This window comes from Botryllus schlosseri, chromosome 7, assembly GCF_051294905.1.
Source record: "Botryllus schlosseri isolate E-star chromosome 7, Bs_hap1, whole genome shotgun sequence".
Taxonomy (NCBI): domain Eukaryota; kingdom Metazoa; phylum Chordata; class Ascidiacea; order Stolidobranchia; family Styelidae; genus Botryllus; species Botryllus schlosseri.
The window spans coordinates 19,988,128-20,004,579 of NC_137242.1; the positions used below are offsets into that span (position 1 = coordinate 19,988,128).

Sequence of the window (16,452 nt, forward strand, 5' to 3'; positions counted from 1 at the left end):
GGCAGAATGATGGCAGTATACCAAAGGGTGCGTTCATAAAAATGAGAAGTAGTCACTAGTCACTAACAAAGTACTTCTACTGTTTTGGAGTACCATAGTCAAGTGGGTATTGCCTATACTTGCACAATGTAATCAAGTGGTCAATTGGTGATGTTTTTTACCATACCACCCCTTCTGCTGAAGTTTTCTTGGCAAAACATACTTGTTATAATACTTTGGATTTTGCAAAATAGAAAGTAGTTTTGTTGCATGTTTCGATCGTGTTACAAGTGAAATCATGGCATAACTGAACTAAACACCCTCTCTCGCTATTATTACTGTGTTTTTTGTTTTGTTATGAGTACTTTTTTTGCATACTCATTCTGTTTATTCCGGTTGACGAATAAATAAATCTCTCTCTCTCTCTCTGTGTCGTGACCGACTATATTTTCGAAATTGGTATCGATACCAATTTGTAGTTTCAATGTTCATTCTGGGTTGCCACAAAGATAGATCTTGCAATTCGATAGTCAACTCCGATAAACTGTCGAAGTGTATCTATATAGGCTATTTCTTCAGACGTTGGGAGTGTAAACTGATTTTGCTCAACTAACCGGGCTCGAGTCTCAACTCCTTGACACAAACCACTAAACCAGTGCACATCTATATCTAAACATGAATTTATATTTAGATGTATCGAACTTGATCCCTGTAATCAAGTATCTGATGAAGTGCCTGTTGCACATGTGCCTGACAACGATCGTAACGGAGCAGCTTGTCGACAAGACATAGTCCGCAACCATTTCTTGTCTGTACAAAGAAACCAAATCTAGTCGTTTCCAAACCAATATTTCTTGGGCTACTATAACATGATTACCACTCAAAAATTCTGTATTGCCATAACATAGCGTCACAATGAAAATTTGGTACATGCTTCATTTATTTAGGTTTTCTGCTTTCCTTTTGTAAATTTCCATTTTTGCTTTGTGTTCTTCCTCAAGAAACTTCATTTCAGCTCTGTATTTCTCCATTTTAACTTCTTGTTCCTGCCTTTGTTGTTCTATCTGCAGGTCTATTTGTTTCATTTTCGCCTCGTGCTGCTCAGACAAACTTCTCAAAATAAAATCATTGACCTCGCTTTGTGCTTTCAATTTTTTGTTGGTATGCTGAGTATATCATGAAGAGCTAACATTTTCTGGTTCAGATATCATTGTACTATTGAGGAAAACATTACTCCCTGTGGTTGTAATGACAGGAGCCTCACCAGAGTTGGATACAGAACTGCTGTCCATGTCTGTACTAGGCCTATCCATGCATTCTACATCAGTCACATGGATTACGACCTCTTGGACAGGTTGGGTAGAACGACTAAAATCACCATCAAAGTCATTCGGCAAAGGGTCGAACTGTGACGGAATCGCGCTGTAGATTTTTTAAAAAATCTCCTCAACTTCGGGTGAAGGCGGGCCTCCCCCAGTAGCTTTCGTTGCCATACGCTCCCGAGAGATATCGGTTTTTGCTCTGCTCTTCATGTTCTGCCATAGTTTTTTGAGCTGTATGATTGTCAACTTCTGCACATCAGGCATCGCATTGTATTCTTTACAGATCTTCTCCCAAGCTTCATTCTTATGTTGGATTGATTTGGCATCACTTTTTTTCGATTCGACAACCCACATAAAGTTGTCTACGGGAGAATGCAGCAACTCCTTCTCTCTTTGGGTTCTCCTACGAGAACGACTACATTCACTTGCAATGTCCATCATCAGTCAGAGAGCTAACAAGTCCAGTTCAAGCTTCCCTGTGATCAAACTTGAAAAAAGCACTACTCAAACTTAGCGAAATACCCTCGAGTGTGGAGATTCCGAATCTTCTAGAATACCGTGAGTTCTCACAAGAAACTCACACTCAAGGATGCGCGCCTCAAACTGACCTTAAACTTGAGATTTGAGTTACGTTATTGAATACCATTTATTCTTGTTTGAGGCACTCAAGCAATGCTTGAGCACCGATTGGTGTTCTTGAATACGGGCCTAAGTACTTTTACACGTCGACCTTTTTCTTTTATAATTCTCTCGAATTGATATTTCATGACTCAGCAGATTTCTAGTTCCGAGGTTTCAGTTTTTCCCGTTTACGCCCATTACGTAAAATACTTCACTTGATACCTATTACAAACGATGCACTGCTATTCATTTAGGCAGTGGCTACTCGTCCGGTACCGGACGAATAATTTTCTCACGCTATTCGTCCGGCACCGTGTGACGTAGGCCCGTTACTATGGAGACTGTATACGTTTATGACAGGCTTCGGTTTTGTACATTATTTATTCGCGTTTCTGGTTACTGATTTTAATGGTTACTGTTACTGATTTGTATGCTCATAATTATAGCTCCGAGGGAAAGTTTACGCCATACTAATAATTGCAAATTGCTGTCGTGAAAGTACCAGAACTTGACGCCCACCTTTACCTTTACAAGATATGTTCACCTACGCTTAATGAAGTAAGAACAAGTAGGATACTGATTTGTATGCTCATAATTGGAGCTCCGAGGGAATGTTTGCGCCATACGAAGAGTTCCAAAGTGCTATCGATAAATAACCGGATGCAGTCAGAACACGAACGATTCGCCGAAATTCTTGCTGCCTCCACCTATTTCTGAACTCACACAAGCGTCGTTGACCTAACCAATTGTACGTGAACTTGTACAGCTAAGATGGAATTGTCACCTCTGCTGTACTACGAGTACTCATACTTGATGTTGCTGCGCAGTAATGATTGGAATACCAACTGAGAGAGACTGTGCGTCTTTATTTTCATACAACAGAAATACAGAACAAATGGACAGCAGCAATGATCATACAGAAAACATGTGCATGCACAGTATTTGGTGTCGGTTGTCGGATAGGAGAGATCGATACAACCTTGGAAGTCAAGTGGTCTGATAAAACCCACATGAAACAAGTATATGCCTACATTGTCTCTGCATCATCCGTCTGTAACGAATTGTAGTTGAAAAGATGACGAAAAATTAAATGATAGCAAATGAATGAATGAAGCAATGTCTGGGCGAAGTAGGGCAACAGTGTTAATACGACTATCAGTGGTAATCAGGTAGGTCAAGAGCGTTTATAGGACTATCAGAGGTAATCAGGTATGGCAAGAGTGTTATTACGGCGACAAGAGGTAATGAGGTATTTTTTTTATAATCTGCCATACAGCAATTCACAGATGGTAATCCATTCAAAATGATAGGTCAGTCGATAGATCTCTTGGTTAGGTAGCTATTAAATGGGCCCAAGTAGATATTTACCTTCGACGAGGGTCTTGTATTAAGGGAGTGAACAACTTAAACAGGTATGACAAAGTCATCGAACACATTCGACAAACTGTTCGAAAAATATTTGTGTATAACTTTCAATGTATATATGATCATTGGGTGTTAATGTGGTATGCATGCTGGCATTTCCGCACACTCCATATTGCAAGTGACAGTAAATGCTGTGCATACAATTTGCTGCTTCCAAGATATTTAAGCATTGATAGCGTGTTTTCACTGGGAACATCAATTATGAAAACTAACATTGAAGTACTTTCAATGTCAAAGTTGCCGCTACATATTTTTCTAACAGAGGCATCTATTATTTTTTGCAGCGGCCACAGAACCATTTGTTTTGTTTCGGGGAAGTGTTTAGTCCAGCACATAGGAGATGATCCCGGTTGAGACAGGAGTCAAAACGAATTGAATTGCTCTTTGTAAGTTGAAGGTCGCATACTCCACAGTACCAGTCCTTCTGACTATATTTACTTTGGAATGCCTTCATCACAGCAGCCCATCCATCATATGCGAAGTAATTCTTGATGTGGAGTATATTCACAGTCTCATCAAGGCAACTGTTGGGGATGAGACGAGTGTCAGACGTGACAGACTTACTGCCCAATTTCTTTCCATACACTGCTTCATTAGTGTCCGATGGTGATACAAACCATGACAGCATCACTGTGAATGAGGCAGAAGTGAAATTTGCTGAGGTTCTGCATGAAATAAACTTACATCGGTCTCTGTCTTTAGGATGTCTTTTTTTAAATGGAACTGGAGCGTCACATTTCTTCTTCTTCGGAAGGCCAACCACAGTTTGTTTCAAGCCTTTTGTGCGTCCTCTTTTTTTCAGTTTTGATGGCAGATGAATGTTGGAAAGATCTGAAACAGCAAGATCAGTTTTATTATAGTGTAGCAAGATAAAGTTTGGATTAATTTGACACCAACCCGTGAACTTGTCTGGTGTCATGGTGATTTTGCTACAGACTACGGACACTGCTGGGGTGCTATTATCTGCATCACAGACTTCGGACACTGCTATAGCGCAATTGACCAACCAATTTGAAATCGTGTGCGTCTTTTAGTTTAGTACGTATGGGCGATTTGAATATCTTTTGACATAGCAGACAGGCCACGAAATGTCATTACGTAACGAAGTCATTATACCCACGGGTCCGCCCGAATATGTTCAATTATTATTTACGGGCCCTACATTTTCCAAGACACCTCACTCAGCTTTACCGGTAAATCTGAATACATGAGCAGAGAGAGGATAAAAAATTGACAGCAATATTTATGCAATTCTCAATCATATTGACCGATTCAATCATGAATAGTAGAAATTCGTAGGCAACCTGCAATAAATTCCAATAATATAACGGTGATTATGAATTAGTTGTCATTTATTGATTCAATAGTGATAATCGCATATTACCTTGCTCAACCCGCGGTTATGCTGTTCATTCATACTCTTCACTATGAGATACTGCCCATCCTCTGACGTACCAAACCTGATATGAGCTTGGCACTCTTTACGGAAAGTGCTGCAATGAAATCGTGATACGTTACCCTGTGTTTCAAGCGTAATGCACAGCATGTGTGGCAGTGCCGCTGCCCGTAGTCCAGAAGCGAGCTAAAAAGGGGGCACTTCTTCGTTATTCTCCACACATCGAGAAGTGATCCCCATGAAACCAATGCTTCCCATGAACATGTGGGGTGCGGGATATTAGGGTCGGGTGGGTTAGGATCGGGGTGGCGGGGTTGTGGTTGCATGTGTGGGGTTGCGTATGCGTAAGATGAGGTGGTGGGGTTGCAGTTGCATGTGTGGGGTTAGGATTGGGGTTGCGGTTGCATGTGTGGGGTTAGGATTGGGGTGTCGGCACGCGTGGGGTTAGGATTTGGGTGTCGTAAGATCAGGTGGTTGGGTGTCATAGGAATGGGTTGGGGTTCAGGCTGAGGCTAATCCAACCCTAATTTCACGATACCAAGACTACAAAATGCTCATGGGGAACATTGCTTCTTGATGTTCATGTGGTTGTGGACCCGGTGGAAATTCCGTATCATACGTAAAGCTTACTTGCCGTTGGTTAGGTCGAAGACCCTTAGATAAGCTCTGAAATCTGCGGCCGCCGTGGATGCAGTGAAAAGATATCTGGCCATACTTGAGCGCATCATTGAAATTTCGCCGAGTGATTCGCTTTCTTACTGCATCGAGCGTACGTGAATCTCTCTTGTAGAGCTGGACGTAATTTTCTTTCTGGTATTTCTCCAAAGCACTTTTCAAGTCTTCGTAAGAGGCGAACTTACTCTCGGAATCCATGGCGCAGTTACGGCCGACAGTTCCTGAAATCCCGGTACCCATTCTGCAGTTGCGGCGTGCTTACGCCGGACGAATAGCCTGAGGAACCTAATTTGTCCGGTACCGGACGAGTAGACACTTCCATTCATTTATGCTTCGTTACATAGCTATCTTACCATGACTCAGCATATTTCTAGATACGAGGTTCGTTTACGCCCATTACGTAAAATACTTCACTTGAAACCTATTACAAACAATGCGTCGCCGGGATTAATTTTGTACGCCTGATACCTATCACAAAGTTACTTCACGATTTAGCAAAATTATAACATCACATTTTACTACTTCCCTGTACAAACTACGAATATCCTGTATTTACGCCTAAATTTTAAGAATAACCAATTCTCTTACCTTCAAATTTTGTCATTCTCCGTTGTGTTACGTATTAAACTTATCGCCATCCATTGATTTGTTCCGTTTCGTCTCCTCGTGTTTCTCATACGACTTGAGGTTCTACGTCGACGACACCTTATACAACCTACCCATAACACAATCACCAGAGCTATCAACCCGGTTACCACCATTATCACAGCTACTGGTTCCAGTGTAGGTATCAGTTTCGCACCTTCCATAATCATCCTATCGATCAAGTTTAATCCACTTACCTTATATCCACCTTCCATCATCACCAGTTCGTGCAGCCATTGAGTATAGTTGTAGTCAACGAAATCTGTGGCTGTCTTCCCCACGGTGGTTCTTGATAGTCGGGAATATTCAGGTACGGATGTTCCCAACCTTTGGTTTTTCTGCCCAGGCAGCGGTGATGCGTCAACCATCGTTGACTCCAAGGTAGTATTCATTAGTTCGACACTCCTCGGGGACGAGTCGTCTTTGTCGTCTCCTGTTGAATACAAAACAGTTGTTTCGGTACTTATCTTACGGTTGTGGTCCGGGTTTTGGTAGTCCGTTCCGATGTCGGTCCTGCCGTCTTCCGTGGAGTTCTGCAGAGCCTTCGCAGTGGTGACCGGATGCACTCGCGTCGTTGTAGGTGTTTCACCAATGATTTTCGTCATTCCGTCGGTTTGGTTTCGCGCGCGAAGAGTTTGCAACTGTTGCTTCCCATAAGTCGCATCAGTTGGTTTGACCGTTTTATACTCCCCCTTTTTGTTAGCCATCGATTTCGATCGTCTTACTTGCACCAGCCTCGCTTTCATTCGCCATTGTATTGTTAGGGGTGGCAGATGTTTCAGCACTGTAGTGCTTGGATCATAGTCTTTCGCCGCTGGGGTTACCCACGTCGGACTGTAGTAAGCGATCATGTACACTTCTTGGGATGGGGGTTTACCTCTGACGTCCGTCTTGCTACTATCGAGTGCGACTCGCCTTGTCTTGTAGTCTTTCATTCATTTTCTCAGGAACAACAAAAATAGCCAATTTTCATTCGGCAAAACCTTGTTCAATAATACCAAAATCAGGTATTATATCTATTGCTTCCTTTAGTGCCTACGCCTGACCCTCCCGCGTCAGGTTATAAGGGCCAGAAACGAAAGGCTTAGTCGATGGGTCCTTACGTCCGATGTCGCATTGGTATTTCATGGATTGGGGAGCGCTGAGTTGGCCCCGCAGGTTATCAAGTTCGGAAGCAAATGGATCATAAACGGCTGTCAAGACTCCTTCAGGAATGGCGATGTTTTCTAGGCCAGTCAAAAGTCAGGAGGTTTGTATGACAGTTTCGCCAGTGCTACTGATTGTGCACAGAGACTTTCGAGTTCCGTCTGCACGCTGGGACTGGTGTCTTGTTGTAAGGTTAGGCTACATAGTAATTGGGCCAGTTATTGCCCCAATGCGAATCTCGTGATGAACGGGGTTTTGGTGTTGGTGGAGAGAGGGCGAGGTTCTTCGTTGTCAGCGGGGATTCCCAACCTATTCAATCTGACCTCTGATCTCGGCGTGTGCCCACGCCTATCGCCACGCCGGCGGATTCGGTCGCCGCCGGGGCCCGTTTCTGGGGAGACGTGCATCTTAAAATCCCCAGACTCCTTGCCGGACATGACCGGGCGTGTATTCGGTTGACCGGCAATAGCTGCTTTGTTTGAACCTATTGGGGTAGTACTCATGACTGTGGCTGTCGTCATGCATCTATGTGCCGAATCATTACAGTTATTCGGACAAGTGCATCCACGAGAGCATTTAGGACCAGTTTTCTCGTGCAGGTCCTTATTTACGCCAGCGGGCATTCCACGCTCGACGTCTTCTGTTGCTGTCGCATGCAAGCTATGGGCCGAATTGTTACAGTTATTCAGACAAGGGCATCCACGAAAGCTTTCAGGACCAATTTTCTCGTGTTGGTCCTCTTTTGCGCCAGCGGGCATTCCACGCTCGACGTCTTCTGAATGGTGCCGTCAGGGATTCCTGACTCGACACATCTTTAGTTAGTGCCAGCAGTGCTAACTGACCCGACACTTTCTCGACTAGTGCCAGCAGGGGCTACCTGACCCAACACTAGGGATTTCCCATAATTTTTTGACCTTTTGGGAAAGAAGGTAAGACAGTTGCCGTCGTAAAATCGGCGTATTTATGATTGGGGCCAGCAGGGATTCCTGACTCGACACATTTCGCGCCAGTGGTGATTACCATCTCGACACTTGCGCCAGCGGCAACGGCCTGCGGCCACACAGACAACGTGCCGGCTCGACGCTTATTTGATTTGCAGCTTCCATCAACCCATCATCGGTTACAGTGTCGCGAAGACTGCTTCCGGCTTTGGTTCCGTCCCGTTGATCACACGAGATCCCGTCATGAAGCGTTATTAAAGACAACTCTTCGTTTGCATTAGGCGGAGATTCAAATTCAGTCGCTATGTTTGGTAATTGTTGTACCTGATCAATCCATTTTAGAACTACAATATCGAGAGGTCTCCTTTCTCGATCGTAAATGGAGCCGATAGTCCGTCGAAATTGATTATTACTAAGGAGTCAACGTGGGAGGAGTCACTCATATCACGTATAGTTTTATGTCTATAGGTTGTCGCTCCTCCCAGCTTGGCGGGTATTTGGTTTCGACAACGTTTTTTAATCTGAGGACGCTTCCCATGTCAGCGCAGAATTTCGTACCTGTTGTTGTATCAACTAAATACAAAAGCCGACGACCAAATAATTCCGTAAAATCAGCACCCCCGTTGTGACCCTTCGACGATCTTTTCTTTTTATAGATTGGCGTTCGCAGATAGTAGCCCAAGGAGGTAATCGATGTGTTCGTCTTCAGACTCTCCCCCGTCCACTGAAATTGCCAAGAAATGACGCTCAGCCCTGGAAGACCTTCAGTTGGTCCCTCCATTTGATTATAGTGTAGCTTCATGGCGCTTGCCATGCAAGTATTCCACACTTGGTTCGATTTACTTCACAGAGCTCAACCCCATCTAATGGCTTTTCCACATTTTTCCACACCCCTTATACAACCCGGTTTTGTCGACGTTGATTGAAGCAATTTTTGTAGATTGATCGAACGAACGAAGCAGTGACCTTGGAAGGTCCAGCGGCTCAAACTATTCATACAATAGACAAGTTCCTTGGCTTAATTCAACCAACATACTCCAATAATTATCATGCAGACAGCAATGAAGTATCTATGCAAAACTCGGTTAAGTTGGCACACGGAACATATACGTCAATCACAACACGAGTCAAGATTTAACCTATTCATATTCATGCACGATTAATAACAGTTCAGTACTCCAAGGTGTGTTTACATCATAAATGTGACGGTATTTCCTGCCGACAATATACATGCATATAATATACAAGAAATATGCCAATCGATGCCACAAAAAAACAATACCACACAGAGTTCAAGTTGACCAATTTGCCGACCACCTTGTTTATAAGAGTTCCCCAATCTTCCAGATGCAGATATCAAACCGCAATTAGTCCAGGAACCGGCCCCTTGTTTGAGTCGTTACTACTTAGGATCATCAAGTAGCCTACTTGCGTGCTGTCGATTCGGAGATCGGGCATTCCAAGTCCAACAGAACGCGGGGTTTGTTGAGGGTTCGTTGTAACGATATTCCGAATGCAATACCTCTATGTTCTTGGCTCTTTCCATCTTTAGCTCATCGGCTTTGTGGAGCGATTCCAGCAAATTTAATCGAGCTTCTTCATTTATGTATACATTGCAATTTCGGTTAGCAGTCGCTCCCATTTCATCGCACTGCTTTATTTCTGTATACTTTGCACCTGCAGCAAGCAGCCGATCCAATCAATAGTATGTCAAGATTTTTCAGAGTGACATCGGAACATCACCCTTCAATCTCAAAAGACGTCAAACCCTTCCGCAATGCCTCCGTCAATGTCCAGTTTTCTGGATATAGTCTGCTACTGGATGCTTCGTTTGGGGCTCTGTTTCAGACTGGCGGATTTACATTGGCATAGAGTCACAAGTTCGCCGAACCTAGCGGACGCACCGATGTCGTCTTTATATGCAATAATTGGATACTACAACTGAGTGTACAATTCATGTGGACATCATACATGGCATAGATATGCATACATATATCAGTCATACTTCGGCTCACTGTAAAAGCTCGCATACATGAAAAAATGGTGGCGCCATTTTTGGTAAAGCAAACTGATGGTATAGCTAACACTTAACATGCATACGACACAGTCCCAGATAAGCACAAAATGATACCATCTCACTTATAATAGTCATATGTGAACCAATATCCTAATTGTAATCATGCTATATTCCTTAATTTCCAGTATTGGTGTGCTTAAGCTTTTTTATTCATTCGTATATATCGTGCTTCATAGGCAATAGACTAGGCTTATCGCGAATTTCGAACTCACATATGCTCCAATGCCTTACCCCAAGAGGTCTTTAAATACCCATGTTTCTATTGTCCTATGGTCCATTACACATCAAAATTTCAAACTTTTGTCCCGTTGGGGTGAAGGGTCCTGACACTAGTATAGGGGCGGGGTCAGTTATGACGCCTTATTAATACCTACAGTTGTAGTACTCGCTAATAAATTACTGCAGTAACAACCAACTATTCTCAAATTAAATGTTCATAACTTATACCTATATCTAAGACATGTTAGCGTCATCTTAAAGCAATATGATGGTAGATGTCAAAGATTAGGTAAATGCAGTACTTGAACAATATAAGAAAGATGGGCGTCACGTTGCAATAATACGTCATAGTAAACCCTCGCATGAAAATACCCTTTTGCAGATTGATTTTTGCCAATACAGTAAACTTTCATAGTTCGTACACGTAATGATTGCAATGCGACAAAATGGCGTTCGTCAGGCGCATTCACTTCGTAAAGTGAATACGCGGACAAAGCGGGTTTTAGGCTAGTGTCATTTTCCATCATCGACACATCAGTTTCGAAAAACGAATGTGTGAATAAGTTCAACCATGGGTTACTTTTCTAAGGTCTTTATATTAGCAGTACTGGCCTGAAGTATTCCTAATGTTATAGGTCTAGTAATTCCGGTTACATTATACTTCTTTATTAATCCTAGTTAGTGACCAAGGTATCGATGTGTATTAATCACAATAGTAGCCCTAAACTTTTGGAATATTAGTCGATCTTCTCCAAGGTATAGCACCAAAGGTATCGATGTAGCAATTTGAAATCCGCTGACATTGTTGTTTGCGATTAGATAGTCGGCAACTATACTGGCGCTTCAGCGCCACGACGTAAAATCCACACAAGGCCCGATATATGTGACAACACAAAATGGACATAGTAGCCAACGAACTGACTCGCTGCTCCATGACCATTTACAGCGTCTCCACAGGGGCATTGACGTCCTGATCAGAATGGTATTGAGTGTATTGACCTTGCCGGAATAGTAGCGCTTGTGACGTTCAGATATAGGTAAATATATTTTCAGTTTGTGTCAGACCCGGACAACTAGAAAATTTTCAGCTTTTCCGAATTAGATGAGATTTAGAGCTACACAGCTTTATCCAAATTAGATTAGAATTAGATTACTTGCATTTCGTTCTAATTCAGTGAAATTAGACAACTAGAATTATTTAGTTGTCCAAGCCTGGTTCGAGTCGCCTGCTTGCAGTACCAATAATAAATCCAATTTGACTTAGTCCTTGTTATTACTTAATGCGACAAGTTGGTATATTTCTGAAGCTATTTTTGAGTTAGTGCGTTTCATCTTACGTCAGCGAGGTAAATTGTCCTCAAAAACACTAAACAAGAATGCTCTAAAATGCTGACAAAACCATGGAATATCTAGGTACAAAGGCACCCGCCTTATTGTCGGCATGAATATGCACAGCGAACGGCACATATTTATTGACGCACTGCGATACTACACATTTACACTGCCGCAACATACCCTACGGAAACTTTATCGCTGCTAGTGATTATTTGTCATCCTCACTAATTCTTGGTCCTAGTTCGGCCCATGTAAGCTTACACGAAATAATAGGGTGTTTTTCGGCATATTCAAATCTTGTCTGGAGTCAGGCTCACTTTCAACTAGACACTTTCATCTCGCCAAATCTGTCGCAACCAATTACTACACGCGACAGGATACGACTGCCCTGGATCGCAGTTTCGTGGTGTTTTGAAATGATGAAAATGTTATTAAAACTGATTGACTAAACGCGGCATAAGCACTCGCCATTTCCTGCTTTTATATCTCTAGACATTAGTATCTCTGGACTTTAATTAAACTATACTAACTGTCCTACTCGAATTTTCGCGTAAATGAATTACATACTTTTCGTATTGATTATTCGAGCGGGTTTCTGCAGATATGGATCAATACCGTTAAGCATGATCCGTTTTGAATACTATCGATAAAACGTGTTAATATGGTGTAGCCTTCTTTGTTTCATCCATGGCGACTAGGACTATATACCGCGCATGTTTGAGAACAAACGGCAATATTCGCGAAGGATTTCATATGTCATCACCCATTCGAATTACAACAGAATATGTCTGAAAGCGAGAGGTGGTCAGTAACGAAGTACTTCTACTTTTAGGGATTACTCAAGTAGTTTTCCTCTACTTCTGGTACTTATTCAAGTAGATCTGATTTCCTCTACTTCTACTTCGTAATATTTTGTGATCTACTTACTTACTTTTCGCTATTTTCAGTTTGTCAAGTAGAAGTAGTCTAATCCCCCAATACGAAAGATAACTTGAGGAATTCCGCGGCTGTTTTCATGGAGTACCAACATTTAATATTCATAAAAGTCAAGTAAAGCCCAGAAATTTTATTGCGCTTCGCGCATAGTAGTGATGGAGTGACAAATATGTTTTCATGAAAGTATCAGTGAATGTAATTTAGGTACCGGATTGCTTGGTTCCTCTCACACCGCATTGTCGCCCATATGAAATATTTCATCACAGTAAATATGGCCCACCACAACATTTGAAACTACCGTTTCGCAATCTAGCAATTACCTATCATATTGTAATCTAGCAGCCCCTTACGTGTCTTGATAATCTGAAAAATCCAGCTTTTTTGAACGTTACACCAGTTTTAGCAGATGACCTTTTAAGCTTTGTAGACAAAATACAGGAAATATATTCTCCGCTTTTTAGAAGTGGTATTTGTATTTCATTTTAATTAACGTATAATAATCACGCAAAGTGATGTAACCGTATCCGATACATTTTCTACGTATTGCTCTTCGCCTAAACTTGTGGCCTTATAATATGGGGTAGAGCGCCATCCCATGATATTCTCTAAAAACGGGGTGTTCCAGTAAACAAAAGATAAGTATCGCATTTTCATATCAGTACTATAATTTGCATCCCATGATGCGAAACAATACTTATTATGTTGAAAATTGATACCTCCTGGGATGCATCAATACGAATCAAGCTCCCTGCACATGCCGCATAGCTCAATTCGCAGCTTTTGACAGTCCATGCGAACGAATTAAGGCTGTTTTCAAAACTACTTACTTACTTGAGTAGATATAAAGTCAGTTAATTCTACTTCTACTTCAAGTAGTTTTAGGTGGCTTATTGAAGAAGTACTTCTACTTGTACTTGAGTAGATTTTTCCGTCGCTACTTCTACTTCTACTTGAGTAGCTTTCTTGACTACTTTGACCACCTCTGCTGATATCATCCACAAGTCAGTTTTTCTTTTCTTTAGCAATTGTCATATAATTCGGACCCTCTCTGTCTTTCAGCGTTCCCTTCATTTGAATTCAAAACGACTAGCACTTTTTATACAGTTGCACTGTGTTCCAGAATAGCTATAACCATCACATTCTGTGGGATCCGTTTTTGACCACAATTCCTAATTTAAGAAATTACGTCGCGGGCTATTCAAAACCTTCTCGCGGCCACGGGTTGGCTGGCCCTGACCTAGCTCAATCAGGGGTGTGCAAATATTTTCAGGTTAGTCAATTGTGAACTAGCGGGACGAAATCTTGGCCCATATTACAAGCCGTATTATTTTTCCAAATAAAGATCCGAAAATTACATCCTCAATGTAGGCCATTGCAGGTCAACCCTTTTTTTGCCTCCCCCATCCAGCATAAATTTTGATGGTGGACTCAACAAATTTTGGTCTAAAAGTGCAGAGTCGCAATGCCTCGAATCAAGTCAAATCACCCTTACAGCAGGGTTCGGCAACCTTTTGCTAGCCGCGGCCTAAATTTCAGGAGTACAACTTTTTTGGCGGGCCGGAATTTTTCCTAGTACTATATTTTACGCTCACTTCGGTATATTATCCTACATTGCTGCGATCTCAATCATACCAATCAGAAGACACATGTAGTTACACCTTAACAACACAGAATACTTGTGACAATTGACGCAGCTTGCTCTGTGAGAGGTTTTCAACTTCTAGTAACGAGTCAAATGAAACAAGAATCAGACCCTATTCAAAATGGACGCCAGAAATACGTGATCTTAGCTTGCTCTTCGTGAATTTCATTGCTCGCAACTATTGTTCACAGGCGTACGAGATTCCAAAATCTGATGCAATTCCTTTTGCATTGCTATTCAGGCTGGGATAAAGACCAATTTCAAGAACGTAACCTTTGTCGATATGCTCTTTGTATGAAATCTGTCACTCAACTCAACTGCATCGCATTTCAGAAAGGCCTATTTGAAATTTTCAGGCAATGGTATTGGCGTCCGCTTCAAACAGAGCACTGAATAGTCAGAATTCATTTTGTAGAGAAGGAATGTTGGAAAAGCGGGTGAATTTTCAGTCATTAAATTCCGCATCACAGTACAAGTGTAGTGATTAGTACTAGATTTTCTCCAGTATAGTAAAGTTAGCATAATTTTCTTTGTACTGTCGACATTTCCAGAATCACAGATTTGTTTTGAATGTGCCTCAACCAGGGCTGTGGAGTCGGAGTCGGTGGAGTCGGAGTCGGAGTCGGGGTAATTTTCGCTTGATGGAGTCGGAGTCGTGAAAACTATAATGGCTGGAGTCGGAGTCGTGGGGAAAATACTGACTGGAGTCGGAGTCGGAGTTTGTGAGAATGACCTTGACTTCGACTCCGACTCCGACTCCAACTTCTCTATCATGAAAACATTTGCTTTCAAAGAATTTTCAATAGAATTTTTATGTACCACCTATCACTGTTATAAATAACCATACAGATCAGGTGCGGCCAGCCCGTGACACGCAGGCCCAATTTGGCACACGCGAAGGTTAGGTGTGGCCTGCGAGGTAATTCTCGAAATTATTTATGACATCAGGTACAATTGCAAGGCCAACAAAAATTTGATTAGCATGACCGCGAAATTTGATGATGACTAAAAGAACAGTTCTGACGCATTCACGTATCCAGGGGCCAGTCACAATTATCCCAGATCTTCATATATGACCATAAAATAGAATATTTCATACCAGATCTATTTGACTTGAAATTTGTCTCGGTACTTCGCATGATTCATTGTCACTAGATTTCATGCATTCAGTATTTGAGCCCCCTTCGGAAAATTGTAAATACATATTATTCACAGAATTGAGTCTAACTATATTCGCAATTAGGAGATAATGTGTCGTCCAACATGCAGCTTCGCTTGTGCACTCGCAGCGAGATCGTCGACAAAACATTTGTGCAAAATGATAGAGGCATGTTCACTGATACCGTTGATTTTGCTGTGTCTAAACGTCGAATATTCCTGTCCTTGCCAAATGAGCCCAGTGGTATACAGATGCGACCCCCAATGTATGTTAGCAACATATTTATTGATAAAATTCAGTTATTATCTCGCGATCAGGGCCTGATTGCACACTGCACAGTTGCATGACATATTGTTATCAATTTTAGGGCGTATTAATATAAGTCTTGTTTGCAATGTTACCTAATTCGGTTCGGTCCTATCGGACGACTATAAAAAGGTTATCAACATTCCAGTTGCCCGCGCAATGGTTAGTAAATCTCATGTGTTTCTTTGGCCGAAAAATTTGCCCACAGCTGATATAGATAAAATTAGACATTACTTGCAAATTACAACTCAGTTGCACAGGGGAAGGAAATCGCAAAATGCGTTTCCGCGATCCAGTCAAAATTCATGCAATTTTTGGAATTATACCGTGATACTGTGGCAGAGCAAATGCATCGGCTGGTTTTGTAAAATTGTAAAAATGATGTAAATATGACCAAACGATGCTTCCCACTTGACAAAATTAAAAATATTTGTAGTGTAGCTTAGCTGTTTGGGTCGAACAAATGATTAAGAAGACGGCAATTCCCTATCCCCGAATACTTGATTAATTACATGTAGACTAGACATAGGCTATCGTCTTTGACTACTCAACGAAATTCCATTTATGAACAATGTCTATTAGTAGTAAAAGTGTGTGTGCTTGTAATCAGGATAGTGTGCAATGGCAA

At 41.9% G+C, this 16,452-nt stretch overlaps 1 protein-coding gene and 3 long non-coding RNA genes across 6 annotated transcripts in view; 2 read left to right on the forward strand and 2 right to left on the reverse strand.

The window, feature by feature from the left end:
* Positions 1-16,452, forward strand: part of LOC145442840 (glutathione synthetase-like) — a 350,056-nt gene that overhangs the window by 290,218 nt on the left and 43,386 nt on the right. The gene's annotated exons all lie outside the window — the stretch shown is intronic.
* The window catches only part of LOC145442999 (uncharacterized), a 445,110-nt gene that overhangs the window by 85,646 nt on the left and 343,012 nt on the right, over positions 1-16,452 (reverse strand). The gene's annotated exons all lie outside the window — the stretch shown is intronic.
* Positions 2,169-3,683, forward strand: LOC145443346 (uncharacterized). The gene is made up of 2 exons (XR_013916405.1): positions 2,169-3,252; positions 3,301-3,683. It is a non-coding gene; the product is annotated as an uncharacterized LOC145443346 (long non-coding RNA).
* LOC145443347 (uncharacterized) lies at positions 2,769-5,000 on the reverse strand. Of its 2 annotated transcripts, none has more exons than XR_013916407.1 (2): positions 4,732-5,000; positions 2,769-4,178 (listed from the first exon to the last, which is right to left on the reverse strand). It is a non-coding gene; the product is annotated as an uncharacterized LOC145443347 (long non-coding RNA). The 2 variants fall into 2 exon arrangements; XR_013916406.1 differs by lacking the exon at positions 4,732-5,000 and adding an exon at positions 4,245-4,684.